This window comes from Aptenodytes patagonicus, chromosome 14 (assembly GCF_965638725.1).
Source record: "Aptenodytes patagonicus chromosome 14, bAptPat1.pri.cur, whole genome shotgun sequence".
In the NCBI taxonomy this organism is placed as follows: domain Eukaryota; kingdom Metazoa; phylum Chordata; class Aves; order Sphenisciformes; family Spheniscidae; genus Aptenodytes; species Aptenodytes patagonicus.
The window spans coordinates 17,829,265-17,846,316 of NC_134962.1; the positions used below are offsets into that span (position 1 = coordinate 17,829,265).

At 55.2% G+C, this 17,052-nt stretch overlaps 1 protein-coding gene across 6 annotated transcripts in view; it reads left to right on the forward strand.

Moving 5' to 3' along the window:
- The window catches only part of DLGAP4 (DLG associated protein 4), a 179,938-nt gene that overhangs the window by 21,376 nt on the left and 141,510 nt on the right, over positions 1–17,052 (forward strand). For all 6 annotated transcript variants that reach the window (XM_076352238.1, XM_076352240.1, XM_076352242.1 and 3 more), the window contains exon 2: positions 6,070–6,216. The gene's annotated coding sequence lies outside the window, so the exon portion shown is untranslated. The remainder of the gene's footprint in view (positions 1–6,069; positions 6,217–17,052) is intronic.

Below are 17,052 nucleotides of genomic sequence, written 5' to 3' on the forward strand. Positions count from 1 at the left end.
GGTAAATCCTGCTGGGGAGTTTTTGCAGGGAGTCGGTGCTGGAGGGTCCTTGTGGAGGTGACCCATCCCAGCGTGGGGAGCCACAGGCTTGGTGCCTCCAGCCATGCTCCGGAGCTGGCAGAGCTGGTGCAGATAAGCTCGCATCAGAGAGCAGCAAACCGCAGGGACTGGATGTGCATGTTGTCCCTCCCGCTGAAGGCTTCTTGTCTGTCTCGGGGGAAGCCTGGAAGGCAAAGAGGCTCCCACTGTCCTCTGAGTGGCCAAGGTCATTTCTGGGAGCCAGTGCAGATGCCAGCTGCCACGTGGCTCATGCCTGCAGCACCGTGGGGTAATTAGCTGGAAAGATGGTCAAGCGGCACAGGAAATGGGCAAGGAAGGGAAGGAAACAGCAGAGCCATGCCCAGACTGGGTCCTGAGGAGGATGCTCTTCTCTCCAGAGGTGCCTCTCCCTGCTCAGGTCTTCAGCCCCTGGAGCAGTAGGGAGACTTGTGCAGGCATGTGTGGGGTGAGGGGTGGGAGCTCAGGCTGTGCTGGCTACCAAAACTGTCTTGGTTCTGCATCAGGGTACTGCAGGCTCCCCATGGTGCCTCTGCAGTGCCCCCAGACATCCTTCCCCGGCCCTCCACGGACAGATTGTGTTTGTTTCAGCTCAGTGCACTCATTAGATTAAAGTGGAAGAGTCGATCTGATCAAACTTGGAAACACAAAAATAAACGTGCTGGGTTCAGCAAATGGAGGTAACAGCCTGGCAAGTTGGGAGAGTGATGGCAGCACCCCACAGCAAGCGCTCGCAGCAGCCGCTTCGCAGCAGCCGCTTCGCAGCAGCCCTCGGACACACCTTCCCCATGCCGCAGTATGTGGTGCTCCTGCCCAGCGGTGCAGCACAGTGATGCTGGCCGTGGCCTCAGGAGGGGTCTATGGGCGATGGGGTGTGCACTGGGGGCCTGGTGCGGGCACATGGTTTTTCCCTCCAGCACTCCCGGCTGAGCGTCACGTGGGGCTGCAGCTCAGGCTTGGGTTTTCTCCCTTTTGCTGCCCCACTGCTTTGCTTCCCTCGAACCTCCCTGGCAGTGAGCCCAGGAACTGCTCCCACTGCCTCCAGGCAGCCTGGGATGGGGGTCCTGAGACTCCCCCCACTCCCACTAGCGTTTACTGGGGCCGAGGATTTGCTGTGTGCTTCCATCATAATCCTCAGCAGTGTGAACGGTTATTCCTCATCTTGAAGGAGACTGCTGGGAACAGAGGTGAGTGAGCCTGTGTACTACAGTACAGCTGCCAGATGAGTGTTATATGGGGTATTTACTTTGCTGTGATGCTGAAGTACCTCTGGAGTTCAAGCACTGCTGAAATACATCTCCCCTGTCCTTTCCAGCTCACGAATACCCGAATCCAGCCTGGCCCGCACAGGGAGCAGCAGTGCCTCCCCTCTGGGGACCTTACGCCCTCTGCGCTAGCAGAGAAATCCCCCTCCAGCTTTCTCAGGAGGGCCTTGCCCTGGAGCCCTGCCCTCATCCTTCCCTGGAGGGGGCCTGTGTCCTCCAGGTTGGTGGCACTGAGAGCCCTCCCTGAGGTTTCCTAACCACCATCCATCCCCTCCAGCACTGAGGGACGGACTCTGCAGTTGAGGTTTTGGCCAGCAGAAGGGGAGCTGCTGCTTCGGCTGGAGACATCTCTGATCTGCCTCTGCCGGGCGATTCCCATACGTTGCTGTCTGCTCCCCCAATTTCGGAGTCATTTTGCCCCTTGGGTTTGGAGCTGTCTGACCCCCAGGGCTCCTCCCAGCCCAGCGAGGGCTAGTTGTGCCTTGAACCTTCTCCTTAGTTAAATTTCTAATGGGTTTTCTAATGGCTTTCTAATGGGTTCCTGATCTGGGGGGACTCCCACTGCCCTGGGACTGGGGGCAATGGTTATATCTCCTGCTGAGCTCAATGGGAGATCTGCCCAGGAGGGAAGGAGCTGGTTGCTCAGACCTCAGCACCAGTGTCCCCGAGCACGGGTCCTGCTGTATTTGTGCGCTAGGGGACTGGACTCCAGCACTAATATTCCAGCATGGATTTTAAGTCCTTTGTGGGTGGTTTCAGTGATCCTGGCCCTAGTGATCCTGGCAGCTCTCCTCAATGGCGGGATTGTGGCCTGGTGGTTCTCTGTTTGCATCTTGCTGCCCAGAGTGTGCTGATGATGAACCAGAGCGTTTCTTCAGGGAATAATGTTGCACAGACCGAGTACCGTCTTACCCAGAATCCCCATCCCTCTGAGATGGATGCTTTTGGGGCTGCTCTGGCTCCTAGTCTGCTTGTGTGTGAATGAAGAGGCCAAGAGCCTGGGCTTCGGGAGATACAAGCTCCATCCCTGGGTCTTCTCTTGGTTCCCTGTGATCTCTTTGGCAATTCATTACCCCTCTGTGCCTCATGATACCTAGTTGCAAGACAGATGTAGGGCTCATCAGACATACTGGGGAAGGTCTTTCTACTGGTGTCGTGCAGTGGTAGGATCTGCAGCATGGTGGAGCATATGGGGCAATACAACCCCTCTCTATAGTGTGTGGGGACAACCCTGGGCCAGCCTCATGCCACTGTCCTCAGCCCACTGGGAAATGATGGATCTTTCTGCTTGCGCTTCTCAGTCTGGGAAACCTCCTCCTACTGGCAAACGCTTCTGGGTTTGCTTCAGGGTCTTGTGAATACGTGGGGTTGTCCAGGACACTGAAGCAAACTGTTTTTTAAAGAAAACCAAGCAGAGCAGTCCTATGCTTTGCTTTGTAGCAGGTGACCTGCTTGGGATCAGGCAGTCACATCTGCTCTCTCAGTCCCAGCTGGGTTTTAGAGCTGGCGGAGAATGACTTGGGAGGCAGCTGGGACGGGAGGGCTCTGGTTAGTGTTCGGGGCTGAGGGAGCAAGAATTGAAACCTGATGGAGATTGCCTTGGTCCTGAAGAAAAAGGAAGTGGAGAGTGTGGGGAGACTGGTCTTCGGGCTGTGCCAGAAGGTCGTGGAGGTGGTGTGGAGGTGGTCTGATGCCAGACAGGGAAGGTGGTACAGCAGTTTGCGCTTTCTGATGGGCCCAGGGTCAAATAACTGCCGTGGTGATGCCAGGATGCGGAAGGTCACAGGGGAGGGATGTTGAGGGTGATGGGGCTGTGACCTCCCCCGTCTGTCCTTACCATGGTGGGGAGACAAAGCTGCTCTGTAGTTGACAAGTCTGACCACTTCCCAGTCTGCCTATGCAGCAGTCTTTGGGCAGTGGCTCACCTTGGCTCCTCCACTCTCCCTGCACCATGGATGGCACTTATCCTGAGGCTCTCGACCAGTCTGCCTGGCGGTCACAGCCCCTGTCTTTGCAGGGGTGGCCTATGTCTGCTTGGCACCTGGTGCAAAAAGGAGTTTTGAACTCTTCTGTCTTAAGAACTCAATTTATTTTTTTTCTACCAAAATGTCTTTTTCCTTCCTTGCCAAGAAAGCTGTCTGATCCGCAGCAATTAACAAAGCAAACTGCAGTAATGACCTTTATAGTGTGTTCTGTGCGGTCTCTGAATGCCCTCAAGAAGAATGCACCAGATGTTTGGGGATTTCTACTCTGCAGAGATAGGGCCAGGACATGACAAAGTGCAGTGGGAGATGCACAGGAGGGGCTGTGCTGGGCAGGCAGTAATGGTCACTCTGCTGAACTTCACCTGGGGCAGACCTCCATGTGCTTAGCCTCTGCAGGCGGCGATCCTAACACTGGTCGGCAGACCAGGCGTGGGCTGCGGGACCAGCACCAGGGTCTCCCACCAAGGCTGGGAAACTTGGAGCTCAGCAGCTGACTGTTCCTCTTCAACTGCAATAGGTCCTGCAAGCCCAAGCTCTTTCGATGGTTTGATCTCAGCTCTTCTTGTCTTGCTGCTGTTCAACAGCACATCCAGGAAAATGCTGGACTCAGGTACTGCTTTCCCATCCATCATCAATGATTCTCTTTTCATTTGCTTTTTGGGCTTCACTTTTTTAATCCAGCTGTCTCCTGCCTTACAAATATTCTTTCCTCAATTACTTACACCAAGCTGCAGGGCTGTCTCCATTCACCTCAGGAGCATGGTGAAGCTGTGCACTCAGCCAGGGCTTTGCCAGCTGAGTGCATGAGAACCTGCACCAGGAGCTGCCCCCTGCGTTGTCAGTCCCCACTTATGCCAAACAGATTGCACTTGCATGAGGGGTGGCTCTACCCTGTGCTTTCACCACTGACCACACATCCCAGATGGCTTCTGCCCATCTGACACACGGGTCCTCCAGGTGCAAACCTAGTGTGGGAGCAGATTGCTCTCCTCAGCCTTCATCAGAGGACACAGGTCGACACTTCTTATTCCCTCCCTCTCCCCTGGTGCTGGTGTGGGGATTATCTCTCAAGGGACATGAGGAAGAAAAGGTGCCTGGCTTTCTCAGAGGAACAAGTTGGGGAGTAAGCAGTTTGTGTCTGCTTTGCTGCAGCAGCTGTCGAGCTCCTGTCCCATCCACGGGGCATGGGTTGGGGTTGGAGATCACCCAGATGGTGATGACCCTCAGTGAATGCCTCTGAAGGAGGAGCAGAGCTCTGCAAAGTGCATGTTGCCTCTGGCCCCACATTCAGGAGGCAGAAGAAGGACTTCCCAGAGGAGGGAATCCAGTGTCAGCTTGGAGCTGAAGTGCAGTCAGAGATGGGAGGTGCCAGATGCCCTTACTGGAAGGAGGGACTATGGGGAGAGATTCCGCCCTACTCTAAGGTCTCCTGATAAGGACTGTGCTGTCCTTGTTCCCACTTGGGATTCCAGGCTCCTGATATGAAATATGAGCTTTTGGAGCGATCCTCTGTGTCCTGTGCCCTGCCCTTCTTAGACCTCTCCCATCTCCTGCACTGAGGGGGCTGCAGGCGTGGAAAGACAGTTCATGTTTGAAAGGATGTGCTGAGCTGCTCTCAGGTGCCAGGGCATGCCACAGCCAGCTCTGTTGTGCTGCTTCCCAGACTAGAGACCAGCTCAGACCATTCCTGCACCAAGGCTGCTTTATCCCCACTTCTTAATGCTCTTATCTTAAAAGGTCCCCTCAGATTAAAGCCCAGGCAGTCGATCCCCTCCCTGAATTTATTGCAATGCAGCTTTCTTCCTCTAATCTGATCAGAGTGTAAGCTGCTCTTTTCAAAGTGCATGGGGAGGACAGATGTGCATGTCACTGGTGCAGTGAGCCAGGCTGACTGAAAGCAGCGGGAAGGTGCCCTGTTCTTTAGCTTGGTGGCACATCTGACTGTTTTCATGGCTTGAACCCCATTTCTCCTCTGAGCCTCTGAGAGCAGCTGTGTGATGTCCCAAGTACACCAACAGTCCTAAGGCGAAAGGTTTGCTTTGGAGCAGGGTGAGTTGCTCACCATGCTGGAGTCTGTTGACCTTCCTGGACACCCTCATCAAGCTGGAGCCCAGTCTTTGGCTTCTGGCAGCCATGGAGACCCTGGAGTCAGAGGAACGGTGCTGTCCATTTCAACAGGACCCCATCAGGGGTTCAGGTGATATCTGAGGATTTGACCTCAGCAGTGTGACCGCCATCCATTCATGGTGGACTGGTTGTTCCTGATGAGCTCATGAGTCCATGGCCATGCTTGGAGCAGGGCTGGAGAAGCCAGGGATGGACTTGCATCTGTGCCGAGTTCCTTCTTTGCCTCTGCCTCTTGCTCTGCTGAAGGACTGGGGAGCTGAGACCACTCCTCTCTGCATGGCTGGCTCCCTGCGAGGGCTCTCCCAGTCCTTCTGATGGGTCCCCTGTGGGTCAGCCCTGCTCAGTGTGCTCCCAGGGAAGGCAGGGGCACATGGGGAGCTGGGGAGGGCTGCAAGAGAGGAGTGCCTGTGGGAGATGCTGGGTACGGGTGTGCTCTGAACCTGACAGGTGGTGATACATCTGCAGTCTGGGTACTTTGAGGCAGGAGCATCTCTGCTGGATCCCTCCCTCACTGGGTGGGCCTGAAGGGACCTGGAGTGGGGGGAGACTGGAGGAGGATGACTCTTTCGTGACAGGGAAGGGACTGGGGTTAATCCATGCCTCCCTGGACTCACCCTTGTCTTTGCCCTCCTCAGCCCAAGGAGCCTGGTGAGCACGGTCACAGAGCTGCCACGTGGCTCTGCCCACCCTGCAGCCAGCGCATGGACCACCAACGTCCTCCAGCTTGCGAATGACAGCAGTGTCCTGGCAGAAGAGTCACCTCAGAGAGCTGCATCCGGACTGTGAGTGCTCCGGGCGCTGCGGGCAGGGCAAGGGCCTGAGGCAGGACCCCCACGGGGTCACGGTCCTGCTCCATGGGGTTTCCTTGGGGCGAAAGGCAAGAGGACCCTGTGGGTGTTGGAAAGCTGTGGGCTTCTCCTCTCTCGGGATGCTGTTGCCCTGCGAGGCAAAAAGAGAGCCTGAGCACTGAGTGGCAGCAAAGGAGAGGTACAGCTGGCAGGGTAGGAGGAGACGGGGCGGGGGGGCTGTCCAGGGTGCACAGGTGAGCTGATATGGGGTGCTGGCATGGCCCTAGTGGCCTGGGGCAGAGGGTGGCTGGTTACAGGTGTGTCTGGGGGCAGGGAGAGCTGTGGTGGTGTCTGTTCCGGGTGATGCCTGTGATGCTGGGCAGTGGCTGGAGCAATGTCAGAGCACGGGAGCATCTGGGCTCCTGCTGTGACTGCGGGGCAGAGCCCATGGAGACCAGGCCAGCCATGAGCCAAGCGGCAAACAGATCCAGGAGGCACCTACACCCACCAGGTGTAGGCGCAGTGGGATCTGTGGGGCTGCCCCTCACCATGGTTTGCTTTCCGGTCTCCGCTGTTAGCCCGTGACCATGAGTTCAGCTACACATGTGGTGGTCCCCAAGGTCCCTGACTCGCTGCGGGCTAGGTGGGCAAGAGGAGGATGCAGACACTTGACCCCCTCCAGAGAGCTGGAGAAGGAGGCTGCTGCAGGGAACGGCTGCAGCCCTCTCAAGCACATGGAAAGTCTGTATTTCTCCCACAAGGAGAGAGATGAGCCTGCGCTAAGGGCAGGGCTCTGGATTCAACGAGTGTTGTCGTAGCTGCTAAGGTCCATTGGGAAGGAACTGGTTCTGAAAGCAGCAGACTCTTGAGGGGCGGTGAACAGGCAGGGCAAACCTACGGAGGAATAAATCACATGCCTTCCCCGTGTCAGGAATGATCTCCTGCCATGTCCCAGGATGTGACACTGGCTCCATCAGCAGCTCAGCCAAACCCAAACATTCAAAAGGTCTTGATTTGGCCTCCCAAAGGGAGAAGATGGTCATGAAATCCAATAAGCATCAAGAGCATGTCAAGGGATTTTCCTTCACAGCCCTGGGGCCTTAGTCAGTAGCAAGCAGCTGTGGGACCCCAAGGGGTGGGAGACAGTGCAGGGGCTGGTGTGGGTGCCCTGTCCTGGCCCTGATGCCACTTAGAAGTAAATAACAGCTTCTCCAAAGAGCACAGGCTGCCAGGGAGCTCATGACCTCACAGCATGTGGCTTTCTCAGTACAGCAGCTACTAAAACCCTTCTTTGAATTGTTGTCACAGGAAAATCCATGATTTTTTTTAACCAAGTTGATCTTTTTGCCCACCCTCTGGGCCAATAAAAGAGTGTCTTTGTAGCCTTCTGGAGTCATTGAGAAAGAAGAGGTACGTGGTTTTCTGCAGGCTGGCATACATGGAGGTTTATCCTTAACATTGAGGCTCTGGCTAGTGGTGCAGTGGCCTCAAGGAGATTTGGGGACGAGGATGGAGGTCAGGCATACATGCATGGAGGGATGGGCTGTGCACCTGGGATGGCTACTGTGTTGGACTGAGGACTGAGGTCATGCACAACCTCAACCTCATCCCCTTACGCACTGCAGAAAAGACCTTCTTCAGCCTTCCTCCTGAACAGCACATGCACAAACAGCAAACCCTACCAACGCAAACTGAGCACATGGTTTGGTGATGACTGAGACACAGCAACTCTCCAGGCAGCTCCCACACACTGTAGTGCCAAGGATAGGGAGAGGGCCAGAAGGAAATGAAATAAGATGGGCTTGGGTATTTCCTGGATGTTACATCCAGGAGGATGGGTGAGACAAAGCTTGGTGTCTGATTTGGGAAGGGAGACCTGAGAGCAAATGGTCACAGCCTCCATGGGGCACAAAGGTGGATGGTTGCACGGGGGAGAGTGATGTCCTTAGGGTAGGAGAAACTACTGGGAACACCCCTGGGCATTGGGAGGCCTCCACACCGGCAAGACTGCCCCTCTTCCACGGGACCCGCATGGCACAGTGAGAGCACCAGCCCCAGTCCCCTGCTGTGAGAGCACCGGGCAGCAGGAGCAGGGCCCTCGCTGGCCGGCCTTTCCCGCTTCCCCACTCCCCGGCAATCGTCCATCCGTCTCTTTCCCTTAATTGCAGTTGCTTGATTTCTCTCTGGGTTCTTTTTTTTTATATAGGTGACACATGTTTGGTTCGAAGCACTTAATTACCTCTTGGGATGCGTTTCATTTATTCATTAAGATAGAAATTGGAGTTGTCGGGTTTGCTTTATTTTGCTATTCTTTTCCTTCTTTTTTCCCTTTTCTGTTTTGTAAGGAAAGGGTGAGGAAAAAAAGATCCACATGTACCTCCAGCATGCATGTGCCCAGCCTCTCTCCTCTGTGCCTCCCAGCCTCTCCCGTAGCTCCTGAGCAGAGGAGCAGTGATGGGGAGGAATGGTCCTCCCTGGCAGTCTGTCGGTACGTCGTAGCTCCTTGGAAATTGGAAGGTGAATCGCGGTGCCAGTGCCAAGCCCAGCTCCCATACTGCTGCCGTGAGAGCTGCTGGGAGGCAAGAGCCATGTGCCAGGTGCTCTGGCACATGGCAGGAGTGCTTGAGATGGGAGGCTTGCAGCCTGACCCCCCCTGTGCCCAGGCAACCACGGTTCTGCCTGCAGTGGGCTGCTGAGCAGGCAGCGGGAGACAAGCCATGCCTCAGGCTGCCTGGTGCCCTCAGCCCCTGCCTGGCACGCTGGGGAAGCTGTGCTATGAGGGCAGAGACAGGCCTGGTTCTTCCTTTATGACCTGGATCTGAGAGGAGAAAAGCCCTGGAGATGTCTTTGCTTGTGTTCCTGTGAGGCTCGAGGGTCAGGGCCACGGATGTGTGCACAGGACGTGCTCCTGCCCTGCCTGTGTGACTGGAAGATACCCACTGTACTGGTATGGTGGTGGACTCCACGGTGACATTTAGGGATTCTGTGGCTGCACAGTGTGTTGGTCTGCAGGTGGGGGTGTCAGCATGTAGGCAGGTGATGTCCCAGGAGGTGGGTGGCAGAGCTCAGGACAGCCTGGCTGGGGGGATGCATAGCTGCACTGCTGGATTGGCTTCCTGCATCCTTTATAGCATGGCCGTGCAGTGGGTTGGCATCCAGGGTGATGATTCAGTGATGCTCAGGAGGGAGGAGCAGTGGGCATCTCCCTGTTGCTAGACCTGCCCTTCCCACTGTGAAGAACACATTGCAGGAGCAGAACACAGTGGTGGAATGCATGGTGCTTCATTGGTACAAGCCACCTCTGGGTGCCTCTGCCCTCACATGTTGTGGGGTAGGCTGGAAATGAAAGGCCAGCCTCTCCCTGCACATCTTCCCAGCACAAAGGTGCCCCCTCATCACCAGGCCAGGCTGGCAGCCCTGGCTGGGTTTTGCAGTTGGTCATTTTCCCCAGACCTGGAGAGGACACTTGTGCACGGCCAGGCCTGGTGCATGCCCACTCCCAGCCAAGCTCCCTGTGAGCAACCCTTGGCATGACAACCCCGTGCAGGTGGAGATGGAGCTACTGAGCAGGACTTGGAGCTGCTCTCCTCCATCTGCTCACCCTGTGCCAAGGAGTCCAAACCCCTCCTGGCACCCGTCTGAGAGCAGCTGGAAGGTGCTTCAGCACCTTCAAGATGCAGGATTTTGCTCATGGCTGTCTTAAGCAGGGACCTTCTTGCAGTTTCTGCACAGGGTGCTTAGTGAAACATGTCTTCAGAAAGGGAACTTGGGTCCTTATCACTAGTCAGGGCTTCTGCTTTCATAACCCTTCTTGAAAGTACCAGAAAATGCAGGTGCGACTGCCTGTCTCTTGCCATATGTCTCATCAGGGCTCTAGTCTCACTCTGCATTTGCATTTCTGCCCAGGGAATTTGGAACCAAAACAACCCCTTCCACCAGAGACGTGGCTGTATCGTGGTAATCCTCCTGCTGCCTATCGATTGTGAGAAACCAGTAACTCAAACTAATTGAAAGGAGAAAGAAGGCTTGCACTAGAAGCCCCCATCCCTTTGCTACCTTGTGTCTGTGCACAGAGGCCTCTGGGATGGTTGCTAACTAAGCTGGATAATTGCATAAACCACCCCGTGCTGTGACTTTGGGTCTGGAGGTGAAAAGGAGCTCTGGCTGGGCGAGGTGGGGGAGCAGGGATGTATTTGCTGTGCTCCTGCAAGGATTCACCCGTGTGGCTGGAGGGAGCTGCTGGCCTGCAGGAGAGGGGCAGCAGAGCCTTTTACATTGTAGGAGAGAATCTGAAATTAAAAACTAAGGAGTGAGACTGATTAAAGATCACAGAGCTCTGAGAAGAGGCAGCTGAGGACTTCTTACTCCTAATGGCCGCCTTCTGTATGTTGAAGAGAAGCTTAATCTAAGGCTCCAGCTTTGCTTATTGACATGTGCTGCAGGCAGAGCCAGTAAATGGGAGCAGGATTTCCTCAGGGCTTGGTTCAAAGTCAGGGTCCAGCCTGTTTGGGGAGGACTAGGGGCCTGTTCCCTACAAAGTCTTGTTTCCTTGAGTACAGAAGGAGGTGGTGGAAGAGGATGGGATGGCGAGTATTTACACTGTTCAGCCCAACACCTAGCCCATACTCTCTAGGTTTCCTCCTGAGAGAGGAACGTATTCCCATCTGTAACGAAGCATGGCTGAGGACCCGTCTTTCCCAAAGTGTTTGGCACAGCCTGGAGCAGTGGTGTTTCTGTAGGGGTGAGGGTTGGCTGAGGGGGGGTGCTCTGAGCTGATGTTCAGCCTGGAGAATTGCTAGCACAGGGCAACATGAATAACATGGAGCCATGAAACCTAGCACCTGACTTGCAGGCTCCAGCTCTTCTTTCAAAGGGAAAAGGTCTGGCCTGCTTGCAGAGTCAGCTTCCACATTTGTATGTGATGAGCTTGTGGGACTGTTTTTTTTTTTACACACCGAAGGCCACTGGTGGAGACATCTGTACTCCTTCTGGAAGCTTGCTTGCTTAGAGACTGAATAAAAGCAAAGGACTGACTGAGGCTTGGTGTCTGTTGCCCCAAGCCACATGTTTTCAAAGCAGTGTCGGTGCCCAGACCTCTGCAGATCCATCTTCTGGCTGGCACAAAAGTAGAGTACACCTTCTTCCCTTTAGAGAAACCCACAGACACATACTGGAGCTAATAAATGGAGATCCTAATAGTTGCCTGGCTACCTTCCTTTATAAATAGCAATCCAGACAGCCAATGGCTTTGGGTTGTGTGTAGATAAAAGAGAAAACTATGGACGGACAGATGGCCAGGTGGATGGGTGGATGGATGGATGGATGAATGGTTTGTTCTAAAAAGTTGAGCTGAATAAATTCAGAGAGGTGAACAAGTGGATGCAGTGGTGGGGAGGATGGGACTGCAGAGGCAGACCTGCAGGGCTAGCTTGGCCAAGGGCAGGTGGATCTGGCAGCTCCTGACCCCACACATCCCTGTGGTGCTTCTTGTCAAGCCTCGGTGCATGAAATCTGCCCCCAGGTCCCTGCCCCGGTGACGGCTCTCTGCTGCTGGGGATTTCTGTCCCTTGTTTTCAGGGTTTTCTGTTTTTATTCTTTCCTTTCCCCTCCTAAGCTCTCATCAGCATGAACAGTCCCATTAGGAACAAGCAGACTGGACCAAGAGTGCAGGCATTTTCAGTCCCTTGGCAAGAGCCCTCCTGAGAGCACCACCTCACTCACTTCATCCCCCTTTGCTTGGTTTCCAAGGGCCTAGAGGGAGGATGAGTCATGGCTTTTAGAGGCAGCGTGCCTTCCTCGTGAGAGGCTCCCTGGTCCAAATGGGCTCTCTCTATAGAAATCCCCCTGCACATTTACTGAATCTCAGCTCCACAGTGCTCCTGTCCCCTTCATCACCCAGGGGCTGAACCCCCCTGAAGGCTTGTCACCTGTAAAGGACCCTGCGGACACTGTCCCTGGACTTCCACACTCCATCAGTCCCTGAACACCCGTGCTAAGGAGCACAAAACCAACCTCTGCCTCCCTGGATAGAGGTGGCAAACATTGAGTAAGGTGGCTCCCAAAAACCTGGTGATGGGGGAACTTATGCACCAGCAAACATGGGGTTTGTTTTGCTGTGGATTCCCAAAAGATCTTCATAGTCCATAGTGCTGTGTGTCCAGGAAGAGAACTTGCTGTTGGGTGTGTGAAGTGGGTGCCGGGTGTTGGATATGTGCCCATGTGGAGATGCATCTATAGGTTGGGATCATGAGTAACCTGAACAGCTCGCAGCATAAAATCACTCATCTGGGAAAGGGGCAGCCGCGTTCCTGAGGGCTCAGAGCACAGCCCCCTATACAGACCAGGCAGAAATGAGCAGCTTGCCCAACACCATATGCCAAAAAGGGAACAAATCCCCCCAGTCCAGTTTTCTCCCAGCCTGGGTCCTCCAACCGGTCTGGCAGAGGGGCTGCACAGAAAGCACAGGGGACACTGCTGCACACTGCCTGTGCATCTGCATGGCACTAACACCCTCCCAGAAGCGCTCTGGCCCACGCTGCAAAGGGGCTGCAGCCACGCGCCGTGAGCACTTTGCTCCCACCATTTCTCACAGCTCTTGTTCTGCTGCCAGCCAGCCTCCACAGACCTGGAAGCCTTCTTCCCTCTGCCTTCTCCTCCTCTCCTCCCGCTTCCCAGGTTTCAAGAGAGAGCTCAGCCGGGCCTATCTGTGCCAGAAACAAGCACAGGAAAATGGGAAGGGGTGGTTCCTGCTCCCAGCCAGGCTGTCTGCTAGGGAAGCTTTAGCTTTATCTACAGAGCCAGGCTCTCCCGGGGCCAGTTCCAGGACCTGCCTTGGGCAGCAGAAGGTGCCAGTGCTGTTCTGGACCCCTTTGCTCTCTCTCCAGAGTGGTTGTTTTCCTTCCAAGCAGCACTGCAGCACTCGAATAAGAAAGGATTTGCAATGCAGAGAAAAACCTCCCACCCGCCACTCAGCAGCGTGTGGGCTGAGAGCAGAGCTGGGAGCAGCTGTGCCACTTTGCTTTAACTGCTTGGGCTCAACAGCCCTCCTGCTCACGCCCTCTGGATTCGGCTGCCTTACAGCATGTTCTGGGTCAGTTCCTGGCTCTGGGACCCTGAGCCTGCCAGGTGGACTTATGACACTCCTCCTGGGACCCTCTCAGGCAGAGTGCCCCGGAGGGTGGAGCGCTGCCCAGGGACCATAGAGATGATGATACTCTGCTCTCAGCTGGTTTGGGGCTTGCTCCCTCCTTGCAACATGCTTTATTTTCCCAGTCCACTGAGCAGGGACAGGACTGCTGGCTTCACTTGGTGCCTTCCTTGGAGTCCTGGGCATGAAAAACACTCTAGAGGGGGTAGAAGCAGATATAAGGCAGTGACATTTTTGTGTCTGTGATCCAGCAGATCAGCGTGTTACTAGAGAAAGTGGGTGGATGCTTTGGCAATGGAGAGAGGGCCTGGAGGACTCAGAGGTGTCACAGGTTAGTCCTGCACCAGAAGGGAGGACACTGCTACTGGTCCCCTCAGGTCTGGCATACTTTGCTTTCTTGCTGGGAAAATGAGGATGGCTAGTGGAGGCTGGTTCTGAAGGGACAGTGTGTGCTTGGTCTTGGCTGTCCCCCACGCTGGGCTGGCAGAAATTCAAGCAGGCTAGGTGGGAGGGGGCACCATCCCCAGATTTGGAAACCAGTGCTGACCACATGTCCTTTCCTGGGAACGCCACCATGCTCTCTGCTCCCTGGGGAAGCTTTAGCGTTGCCTACAGAGAGAAGGAAAGCCCCTGCCAGACAGAGTAGCTACTTGTGCCCTTCTCAGTCTCTCAGTGGGGCAGGAAAGGTTTGGGTGGTCCCAAGGTCATCCCTTCATTGGGGCTGTCATGAGGGACATCACAGTGCTGCTGCTTTGCACTTTGGGCTGCTGACCCTGCCTCCAGCCTGGAAAAAGTGGGCTGTGGTGGCTTACATTGCTTCCCCCCAAACTGGGGGTGAACCTGGGGATGATCTGCAGGGAAAGTGCTGTAGTTGCTTGGCTCCAGGTGCCCTTGAGCCCGGGTGGGACAGGCATCACTTCTGCAGCGCTGACTAACCAGCCCCAGAGTACATCCCCATCTCTTCTCCCACCCTCATTTCCCCGATACCCACCTGAATGCAGGGCCTGAATCCCGTCTCTGGGCAGTGGGAGAAGAGGGAGCACTTCTCTTTCCTGAGCTGTCACACTGCACTGTCACCTTGACGAGTCAGAGCGTTGCCTGCAAGGGACCCACTGCCGGCAGCTGGGAGCACTGGAGTCCCAGCTGCTGAAGACACTGAAGGAAGCAAGCCATACCATGAAAGCCCAGGGGATTTATCTTCCAGATGCTAAAGGGGCTTTCACTGCTCCCCTCTTGGTTTGCAAGCGGCTGCTGGGTTGCTTTTGCCCCTCTGTACTGGGGTGTGCTGGGTTTCTGGGTGAGCTGGGAAGAGGGCAGCTCAGGATGTGGTGGCCCAGCACAGCAGGGTCTGCATGGCTGCGATTAGGGGGATGCCATCCAGCCTCTGGCAGGGAGATGGTTCCTCCTTGAGTTAGGCTCTGCCCTGAACAGGCAGGTGCTACGCTGGAGACAAGAGAGGAGAGGGGATGGTCATTGCTTTTTGCCAGAGTAAAAGGGAGATGGAAACTCTGCCCCCTCCCCAGGGTAGGGTCACAGGAGGGGAGAAGTTGGTCTGGCTTGCAAGGAGAGGCAGGAGACCCCCCAGCCTCTTGAGAGCTGGGACCACCTGGGACCTCACTGGAGGGATGTGTTTTCTTGCTTAGAGCACAACTGTCAATGGAAAAGTCTCGGCACAGACTTCAGTGCTCAGAAACACTGTGGGCTGGGACATTTTGGGGAAGATTTTTAGCTGCAGCAAAGAAATTTGGCAGCTTGGAAGCAATCTAATCATCCTCCTCCCATATGCTTGGTTCTATTTAAAAGGGAGCATGTACCCGATTCCTTCCGACCAGCACGGTGACATTTCCAGAGTGCGTTTGGAAATAAATTTGGCATCCGCTGTCAAAATCTCAGATTGAGCCCAGTGCGGCTAATTTGGGCTCTGAATGCCTTTGCCTCTGCAGAGCACCTTTCCCTGCTGACAGATCCTAAAGGCAGCAATGGCAGGGTTTGCTTCCTGCGGACGGGATGGCGCAGACACCAGCCAAGCTTCGAGGGCTGAAAGGCACGAGCAATTTGGTTACTGACTGATGGTTCAAGCCCCTTTTCAACAACTGCTAAAGCTGAGGAGGCCATTCCCAGATGGGTGGTAGCTGTGTGCCTGGCTCTACCAAGTTGCTGTCTTCCCAGCACGGAGGCAGAAGGAGCTGCGGATGCTTGGGCTCGTCCTGCCAGCCTCCCAGGAGAGGCAGGGCAGTCTCCTTCCCCTTGCTCACTAAAAGAACACCCGTCCTCCTCCGAGCTCTCTGCTCTCCAGAAACCTCTCTGAAAACAGTCCTGCCTCCTCCCATCCAGCGCCCTGCCCAGTGCAGGGCTGACAGGCTGTGGAGGGGCATTTAGGGTCTTCCTCACCTTCACTCTCCCATTACACACCAGCCACCTGAAGGTCTGAGGTGATGCCCCAGCAGGTGGGAGCAATGTCATGCATGGCAGCACTGCCAAGCACTGTGCTGGGTGCTGTGCGCAGGTGTAATGAAGCCCACCTGTCCACAGGTGAAAACTGGCAGGAAAGCGGGTGCTGCTTGTACCTCCCTTGTGGAAACACGCATCAGGTACCCGGGCAGGCTGGCAGGCCTGTCTCCATCCTGCAGACGCGTCCCTGCTCTCCCCAAGATAGGTGAGTGTGGCTCTTTAAGTCACGATCTTTGCTCTCTGCCTGCAGCTGCCCCTTGCTCCCTCGGTTTGAGGCTGTGGGTGAGATGGAGACTAGCTGGTGCTCCCAAGGGGGGCATGGGGCTCTGGGGCTGCACTGCACCCCTGGTGAATGTCACTGATGGTGACAGAAAGGGGCAGTGCCAGGCAGGAGGGAGGATGTTTGGAGGGTAGTGTTACTAGGATGCTGCACACACACAAGGTTCGGTGTCATGTCAGCCTGTCTCTGCGTGCTAGATTGGGGTAGGTGGACTGTATCTAGAAATGAGACTAGGTGCCACATCTCTGACCAGAACCTCACCCAGAATCTCCATTCAATTCCCGCTTGGTCCCCCTGGCCCCACCAAGCCCTGCTCTGCCCACGGCTCTGACCCGAACCGCTGCGGGTGCACAGAGGTGCGAGCGCGCACAGCCACCCATCCAAGTGGACAGTCTTCCTCCCTTCCGCTTTCTTCCCGCTGGTTTTTGTCTCCCCCAGAGCTGCAAAAGGGCATTGGGGTGAGGGTGGAAGAGTAAAGCGGGTTGAAAGCATATGGTTGGATTAATGCTTTATCTCTGCCTCCTAGCTATACATGTGTTCCTGCTCTGCCTATACCATTAGCTTCGTTAGCACCACTGGAATGGTGGATTAAATCCAGTGAGCTGTGCAGTGAACCTCATTGCATGAGTCAGTTTTAAGGATTATGGTGAATTATGTAGATCAGAATCAGACAACAATCCGGGCATGGCCCAATGTCTCAAGGGGGTGACAGGGCTGTAGCTTTGCCATTCAGGAGGTTTGCTGTGATCTAATCAGATGTTCAAACAGACCCTCCTAGCCACAGCTCTGCAAATGCCTGCCTGCATTTACCACTCCCTCTCTGCACTCAACTTTGCTCAGTCTCTGTAAACAGCAAGGTCTGGGCTAGGCTTGGGGACAGAAAGGGGCAGGATATGTTGTGATTAGTGCCCAGCTGGCGGAGGGTCCTGGAGCCATGGAGGGAGTGAGGGAA